General features: G+C 32.9%; 1 long non-coding RNA gene across 1 annotated transcript; it reads right to left on the bottom strand.

Moving 5' to 3' along the window:
* Nucleotides 1-1,678: 1,678 nt before the first annotated feature.
* Nucleotides 1,679-2,403, bottom strand: LOC108554493 (uncharacterized). Its single transcript, XR_001890710.1, has 3 exons — nucleotides 2,178-2,403; nucleotides 1,864-2,021; nucleotides 1,679-1,758 (listed from the first exon to the last, which is right to left on the bottom strand). It is a non-coding gene; the product is annotated as an uncharacterized LOC108554493 (long non-coding RNA).
* Between the last annotated feature and the right edge of the window lie 5,537 nt (nucleotides 2,404-7,940).

Genomic DNA, 7,940 nt, shown 5'->3' with positions numbered 1-7,940 from the left:
CTCTCAGATGTCGAAGAATATTAGTTTCTCAAAAAACGTGTAATTCATATGTGAGATCCTTCTGCTACTCACTTTCTATATGCCGTTGTATTCATTGCTGTTGCAGAACTTTTATTCTGTAGATACGTTCCGAAACATGTAGCCTCCATCCACAATTTCTTTTACATTTCAGTCGTACAGGAATGCTCGTGTTTTATTCAGTAACGTTCGATTCAGCCTTTCCATTCAGTTGAGGTGTATACAGTGTCGTATAATCTAGTATAATTACTTTCTGTCTTCACCAATTCTTGAATTTCCGACTGGTAAATCCTCCTGCTTCCATTATCTCATCTAAATCTGTATGTTATTCCACTTTGCTCCTACTGCTGTAACATACTTATACAATTTTTGTCATGCATCAGTATTTGATTGCATAAGATAAATCTTCACAAAATTAGTAAAATCTATGATTGTCATCGCATACCTATTTCTGTTCTGTGTCTCTGGTTTTATAGGCCTACACATATATCAGAATGTTCAATTTCTATCTGCCTTTTTGCCCTTGTTCTTGGCTCTCAAAATGGTGTCTTCAATTGCTCTGCATAGAAAAAGTATCCTGCATTCTCCATTTCCTACCTTTAGTACTCTTTTTGTTAATTTCATTGTTGATGCTTTCTTGGATAACTGTTTCATGTTCCCTATGCATTGTTGGTCCAATTTTCGGTGCTAGTCTACCAGCTCCTCGTTTCTCTTTACAAATATAAAGTCCATTATTACAGCTCTTACCAACAAATATTTTTCCTTCATTCTTATAAACTATTACTTTATTTTCTTTGGACATTACCTCACTACCATCTCGAGCTATCAAATTTATTGACAATAAATTCTGCCTCAAGTGTAGAATATACAAACCATATTCAGGTATACAACTACCTGATGTGACTCCAAATTTCACTTTAATTTCCATGGAAATATTTCTCTATGCTGATCCAATTTCCATTCTTATTTCTTCTTATTTTTTAAAATATTCTAGTTTATTAACCATATGGTTGATTGGTCTGAAGTCCAGAATCCATTAGTATGTTCCATCGCTCTTTGCCAAGAAGCAGACTTTCTTTTATTATTTTGACGTCTTTTTCTTTCCATCATGCTTTTAAAATAACAATCTAAATGATTTTTTCCAAATAATTAGACTTCTCACACATGCCATACAGAGAGTACATTTCTTAAGTCTTGTCTTTTCTTCCTAATCCTAGAAATTTTTCTGATTTTTATCCCTATTTTTCAAAACTGAAGCATTTTATTTCTTTATTACCTTTATTGTTTCTCTAATATGCAAGTGCAAGATGTCTAGTGGAGTTGTGCTTCAAACACCTCTTCTTCTGAGCTTTGAAAACTACAGATTCATTTTGATCTACTTTTCCACTGGCTTGCTTGGCAATCTGTTGAAATGTGAAATTATCTATTCTTTTCTCTTCTTTCCACATTAACTTTCAGATACTTGCAAATAGACGATACCTGTGTGAAAATGTAGTTAAGATTTTAGTTATAAACATTGTTTATTCTATCTTATGTCTTAATTCAAGTGATTTGAAAACTTACCTGTTAGCCCTGCAATGTGGACTACTATATCATGTACAAATTTAGATTTATTCATGAAAAATTCCTCTGTAACAGAACATCTTTGCTGTTCTGTATCCTTGTAATATATATTGCTTAATTGTACTCATATCTCATGACTTGACGTGCAGGTTGGTACATCAATTAATAATACGTCTTCTACAGTTGAAAGTATCTGATTTTGTATTTACTCATTGTTTGTTAACTAATCTTGTTTGTATTTTTCTACATTTTTTGGTACTTTCATTATCTATTTATACAAACCTTGAAACCACAGCATGAAGAAGACTTGAAATTTTCATGATATCCATCTCCATCCTTTCATCCATTGATATTTCTAATTTCCTTCTCGATTCTTGTTCCCCGCGCTCAAACATGTCGCCTGCACTCGCGGTCCATAACCTGTTGATTTATTTTTTTACCTAAAACATGCACAACTCACAATTATAATTATGCACATTGATAAACTCAGGTTACTTTTATCTAATTTGTAACACAACGATGAGCCACCTAACATTGTTACTTTTTATATTATACTTGAGTTTAGCCAAACATCATGTCTTCTTAGAGAAACTCACGTTTATCGACAACCAAGGGTGACAAAACAATTTCTTTTACGAATTCATCATCAGGGAAGCAAACTCTACGACCATAACCCAATGAATATTAGAGAAAAAAGGTTGAAATTTGTTGGACAGTGTAATCGTTCGTGTTCTGCAATGTCTAAGCAACATTCTCGAGTTATTTTCCTGCACAGTGCTCAAAGAACAACGGGAAAGGAATGCAGTCGCGAATAGCCAGGTGCATCCCTCCGGAGAACGAATCGTTTTACAGCTGCGACGGGCCAACCGTGAAGACGGAAATACGTTCGTGCACCGGTCACGTGACAAGGGCTATCGAATTTCCATCCCGTTGCTGGCGAGACAAAAATCAGTTCTGCTCTATACCAAGTCTGAAAGGCTATTGTAGCGTGCTAGCGTTTAGGCGAAGATGCTGTCGTTCTTGCGAAAGGAACGAGGCCTCGAGTTTGGCCAGCTCCTTCCACCGAAAACGCCGCATGCTAAGGATTTAGATCAATATTCAAACACCTTGAAACAGTTCGGGAGGCTTCGCGTGGTTCGTTGTGAATTTGCTCGTGATAAATTTTACGGGAAAAGAGAATAAAGGAAATGAAGAAGTGGGAAAATCAAGAATATGTTTATCGTTTAAAAATTGTAGGAGATTTTGAGAAATGAAAATCAAGTAAAATTGAGCGTTTTGCGACGATTGCAGGTATGAAATTGGGATTTTGATTCTACAGAGTGATATTCTGATGACGGTAGATCGTGATTCGGAAAGGAAAATGAGAAGAGAATTTTATACGATGTCGAAACGTTTTGTTCTAATATTGTTTAATAATTATGTATCAGCTCTTTACGCTCAAAGAATTTCTTGATTTTATATTTCTTTGTACAATGTTTGTAATTGGATGTTTTCCTTTTTTGAAAATAAGAAAAATAATTTTTTGTTTTTAAAGTGAGCTTATTTATATAGTAGGTTCCATTGTTTTGTTATTTTTATTGATAAAGGTATACTTGAACAACAGATTGTAAATTATTAATGCCACCATTGTGGTATTAATGCAGTAAAAAATTTAACTTGACTACTTGTAAAAGGAAAAATTTGGTTATAGTTTCTAACTATACTTGTATTTTAAGATGTCCTCGAGATTATTTGCGGAATTTGCTGTTTCAATATTAATATTTAGTTATATGTAATTTTACATATAACTAAGTTGTCAGGATATTAAAATAAGAAGAAAATTTGTGGACTATTTTAATATTTATCCGTTTATTTAATAATTCAATTTAATGAACAATTTAAACTATAAGTCTAAGGTAATATTACAAGGTATGAATGGTTTCTCATTGAACTTGTATAATTTAAAAATATAAATAACGTAAGTCGTCGTTGTTTGAGACATTTATTTTTAAATTATATTATATTCAAAGTGCAATTTTTAATGTAGTTATAAAAATTATGTATACAAACGGAAGAATTGTAAATATACTTATAAAATTGAAAGACATGTGTGCACTAGAATTTCTATTAAATTATAAATTTTGTATATTAATTATATTAATATATTATTATCGTCACTTGAAAATATCACTTTTAAATTGTCAAATAAAAATAAAATGTTCACAAAAAAGGAAATTGTAATTTTATTCACCTAAACAATAGCGTCTATTGATTATATAAATTAATTATTTTAATAAAAAAAAATTCTTATTTCTCAGAAAATGAAAATTCAAATTTGCAAGTTAGAAATGACAAAGTAAAGTGTGATGAAATAACTTGAAACAGCACGATTTCAAAGAAACACGAGATAGGATGAATTATTTTATTCAAAAGATTACAGTCTCGGTAACAGACTAAGGTTTATTTAAATTTCGAGTATACAATACACAGTGACATTATCATTAGTGCGAATTAAAAGTCTAACGAAACGAATTCAAATCAAGTGGGACGATTAACACTGTAGAATAAATACCGAAGGGAAAATGGTAATATGGAACCTTGCTGGTAACTTTCACATTGATATTCTCGATTATCTGTTTAAAGAAATTACTCCTGGCTGAGGCAAATTCATATTCCTCGTGACTGACCTATTATATAAATTTCTACCAAAGCACAGTTACTCAAATTTCCAACATCATCGATCAATTTCAATATTCTTTTAATATTATTAAAAATAATTGTCAATTAAATAATATTTCATATTACTTAAATTCCCAATCTTTTCATATACTTTCATAATATTTTCAATATTACAAAAAGTATTTCCCTTAATACCATAAAACTGATCTCAGCCTGATTTTGCATAAAATATAATCGCAAAAACTTCAATAAAAATATGACATATCATATACATTGAAATAATTCGTAACATAGACATAACACACGTATTTTGTCCTTTTAAATCGACTTTTCACTAATTTAATCGTAACGATATATACGATACATTCGAAGACCTTCATCTTGAATTTTATCCCGATTTTTATCTCGATTTTCTCTATTCGAATCGTGAACATTCTTCTAATCGTTAGGCTCAACGAAGGATTGTCATGAAACGGCGATCGTAACAGAACATAATCGAGGTACGACATTCCATATTATCATGTTCTCTTCCACATCATGTCACAGGAAACTTCTACGACTCGTTCCTCAGTGGAGGATCGCGACCGAGGACTCGGAAGATTCGACTCGATCGAAGAAATTCGCGTGTAATTTTCGCACTGCTTTATGACTTTTTCTTCAATACTCGCCTCCTCCGATTCACGCCTGAGATATCGTGGCTGCTCAAATCAGCGCAGATATGTACGTAACTGAAGATATGTACGTAAACGAGTGTGAGATGTTGCGGATTTATACACGTTAATTTCATTGTTTCACAGAGTTCATGAACGGCTTGAAAATACCATTTTTTATTTATCTCCACCCTGTTGAACACTGATTAACTTTATGAACGATGTGCAGATTTTTAAGATTAAGATTAAGAGTAATTTAGTTTGGAGTCGAAATAAATTATTTATGATAAAATTGTGTCTTATGGGAATAAGGATATTTTTCCGATAAGAAAATTTATGGAATAAATATTTATATAATTAAATAATTTTTATAGAAAGTAATTTTATAATTATATTATAAAATATAAAATTCATAAGATTATAAAGTTTTTTATAATGAATATTGCAATATTGTCACGAGTTTGTCAATTTCTCAATATTCGATTTTTGTTTCTTTGAAATTGAGGAAAAATGCATCGATATTGTTATTTTTATAATTTAAATATGAAAACGTAGGTACGTCGATAAAATTTTCCTTTCCTACATGAACTCTAAAAACTAATTTAATTCGCGTCTATAATTCTGCAGCATCTTGAAAATTGTACACGGGTACTCGATTGGGAATAGAAGTTTCGTCGATGTACAAGTGCTTCTAATCTACCTATGTGTTACAATAATATTAAGATATTTTCTGTAAAAGTAAATAAGAAACGTGGAATATAAAATAAACAGAATACAAAATAATTCGTCAAAATTTAGTCGTAGCATGAATGGATTCCCAAAATTTCATTTCATCCACAGAATATTCCCAATGTAATTATTAAAGAAACCCAAATTTAAATTACTATTACTCCAAATATAACAAAATAAATGGAAAAAATTCTTAAGCATGACCATACATTATGGCCAATCATGAACACTCTTATAAATCGAAATAATACAAAAAATACTAAAAAATTAATAAATTGTATAATTAAATAAAAATGGAAACAGAAAAGAAATTTAATCAAACATCTGAAACGACTGAAAATAATGAATAAACGAACGGGCTTAGAAACTACATGCATTTTCTATGAACATCGACAATCGATAAACCCGTGTACAATGATCGATAGATTAACTGAAACGATTATTAGTCGCAACTGTTTGGATTAATACCCTCACTACGTACTCGGTTACCTCTTCTCGTTCTACTGAGTTACAATAGTAATAAGTATTGTCTGTTTTCTTCCAACTGGATCCACATTGACTCTCGTTTATTTATCATTTAATTTAATTCAATTTTTAAATCTCTAGGCTTATAGATGTAGGCTGTGGTGTACGTCATGGCGAAACGTTCTCTCAAACGGAGTCTCGTACACACGTGTGACATCGGCGAAAATCCTTTAGTTACGATTAATTCATACAGGGACTAACCACGACTCGTTTCTTCATCTCCTCGTGTAATTTACGTCTGTGCATCTTAACACGTGCGCGATTAATTATGCCGTTGATTACCTTATACGATTACATTTTCCTTGTACGATACCGTAGCTATGTATACGTATGTATATAGATATATCTTCTATACATTATGTAATTCATTTATATGTATATGTATATGTATATGTATATGTATATGTATATATATATATATATATATAACTCTGGGTACAAATAATGTTTACAAAAATATTAATTTGGGAAGGCAAACTTTCAATTATAAATCGCTTACTCTTGGATACTCACGAATGTAACAATAACACGGCTGATTTATCTACAAACACAGAAGGAAACGTCTTCCTCGAATTCAAATCAACGCTCAGTTTGAATCACCAATATTCGTTAATGAAAATCTCTCGATTTGGGACAATGTTCACGAAACACGTACGCGTATCATCGTCGCGAGCAAGAACTCGAAGTAGGACCAAAACGCCATGTTCGCTGCGTCGCCAAGTCTCTCTTTGGTTCGTTTTCTTCGGGATATCCCTTCGGCATGTACGATGTCGAGTTCTTAGCACGTGTCGCTGGCGTGCTAAATGCTAAATGACTTCTCGGCGTGTGATGATGAACGATGGCCACCGTTAGCGAACGTCCGATCCAAATCCATCGCTCACCGTGAGTACGTCTCGTTCGTGTACGTGTCACGGAAAATGACGTGTAACCGAAAGTAACGGGGGTTCAACAGAATCTTTCGGTTTAATATCGTGTACTCGTAACCCAGTAATCTTGCGTACACGGTTTCTAGTCGTACAAATACAACCACGAAGCATAAGCGTCGCTTCTTCGAATGCTTCTTCATCGAGCGGCAATCGATGTCTGCGTTTATGTTCTTCAATCATTTTTTCATTTTTTCTTTTTTTTTTTCTTCTCTAATTACATTAATCGTTTTTAAAGACGATTTCCATTTTGCAAACAGAAAACACACAATCGACAAGAACACTATCCAAAACGGTCTAAAATTTCAACGCTACTTTAATAAAAGTCACGCGATGCCAATACATTATTTCTCTCTGATCTCCACAAACGAACTGTGACACGTAATTACTACCTCTCATCCACAGAATTGGAACATTCGCAACGAAACGATGCAACACGATTGCCACTCGATCGATTAAACGGTTAACACGAAAAACTTCGTTCGTTGCTGGTGAAACCAGTAGTCCTCTCATAGGGCTTGTTTACGATTAAGAGAAATAGGCTCGACGGAAACTCTTCGTTTCGACCTGTCGATTACATTCGGAACATGCCTCGTTCTTGTTCATCTGCGTTTGGAAGAGGCTGCACGTTATTTATACATGGACTCCATTGCACTAACAGAACGTTGAAACAGAGCGTGAATGTTCCAGGTCGTATAGTGTTCGTTTTCAACTCCGATGCCTCGCAACGTCCGCCTGACGCACTCGTTTCCTCGTCGACATTGTATAATAAATTACTAGACGTTATTATACACTACATACATCTTAATCAAGCCTTACGTATAATTTTCATTTCCATTTTTTTCATTTTTTTTTTTTTTTTTCGTTTTTTTTT

Source organism: Eufriesea mexicana, unplaced genomic scaffold, assembly GCF_001483705.2.
Source record: "Eufriesea mexicana isolate 0111107269 unplaced genomic scaffold, ASM148370v2 scaffold22879, whole genome shotgun sequence".
NCBI lineage: Eukaryota > Metazoa > Arthropoda > Insecta > Hymenoptera > Apidae > Eufriesea > Eufriesea mexicana.
Note: the sequence above shows the minus strand (reverse complement) of the source record. Positions and strands in the feature narration are given on the sequence as shown.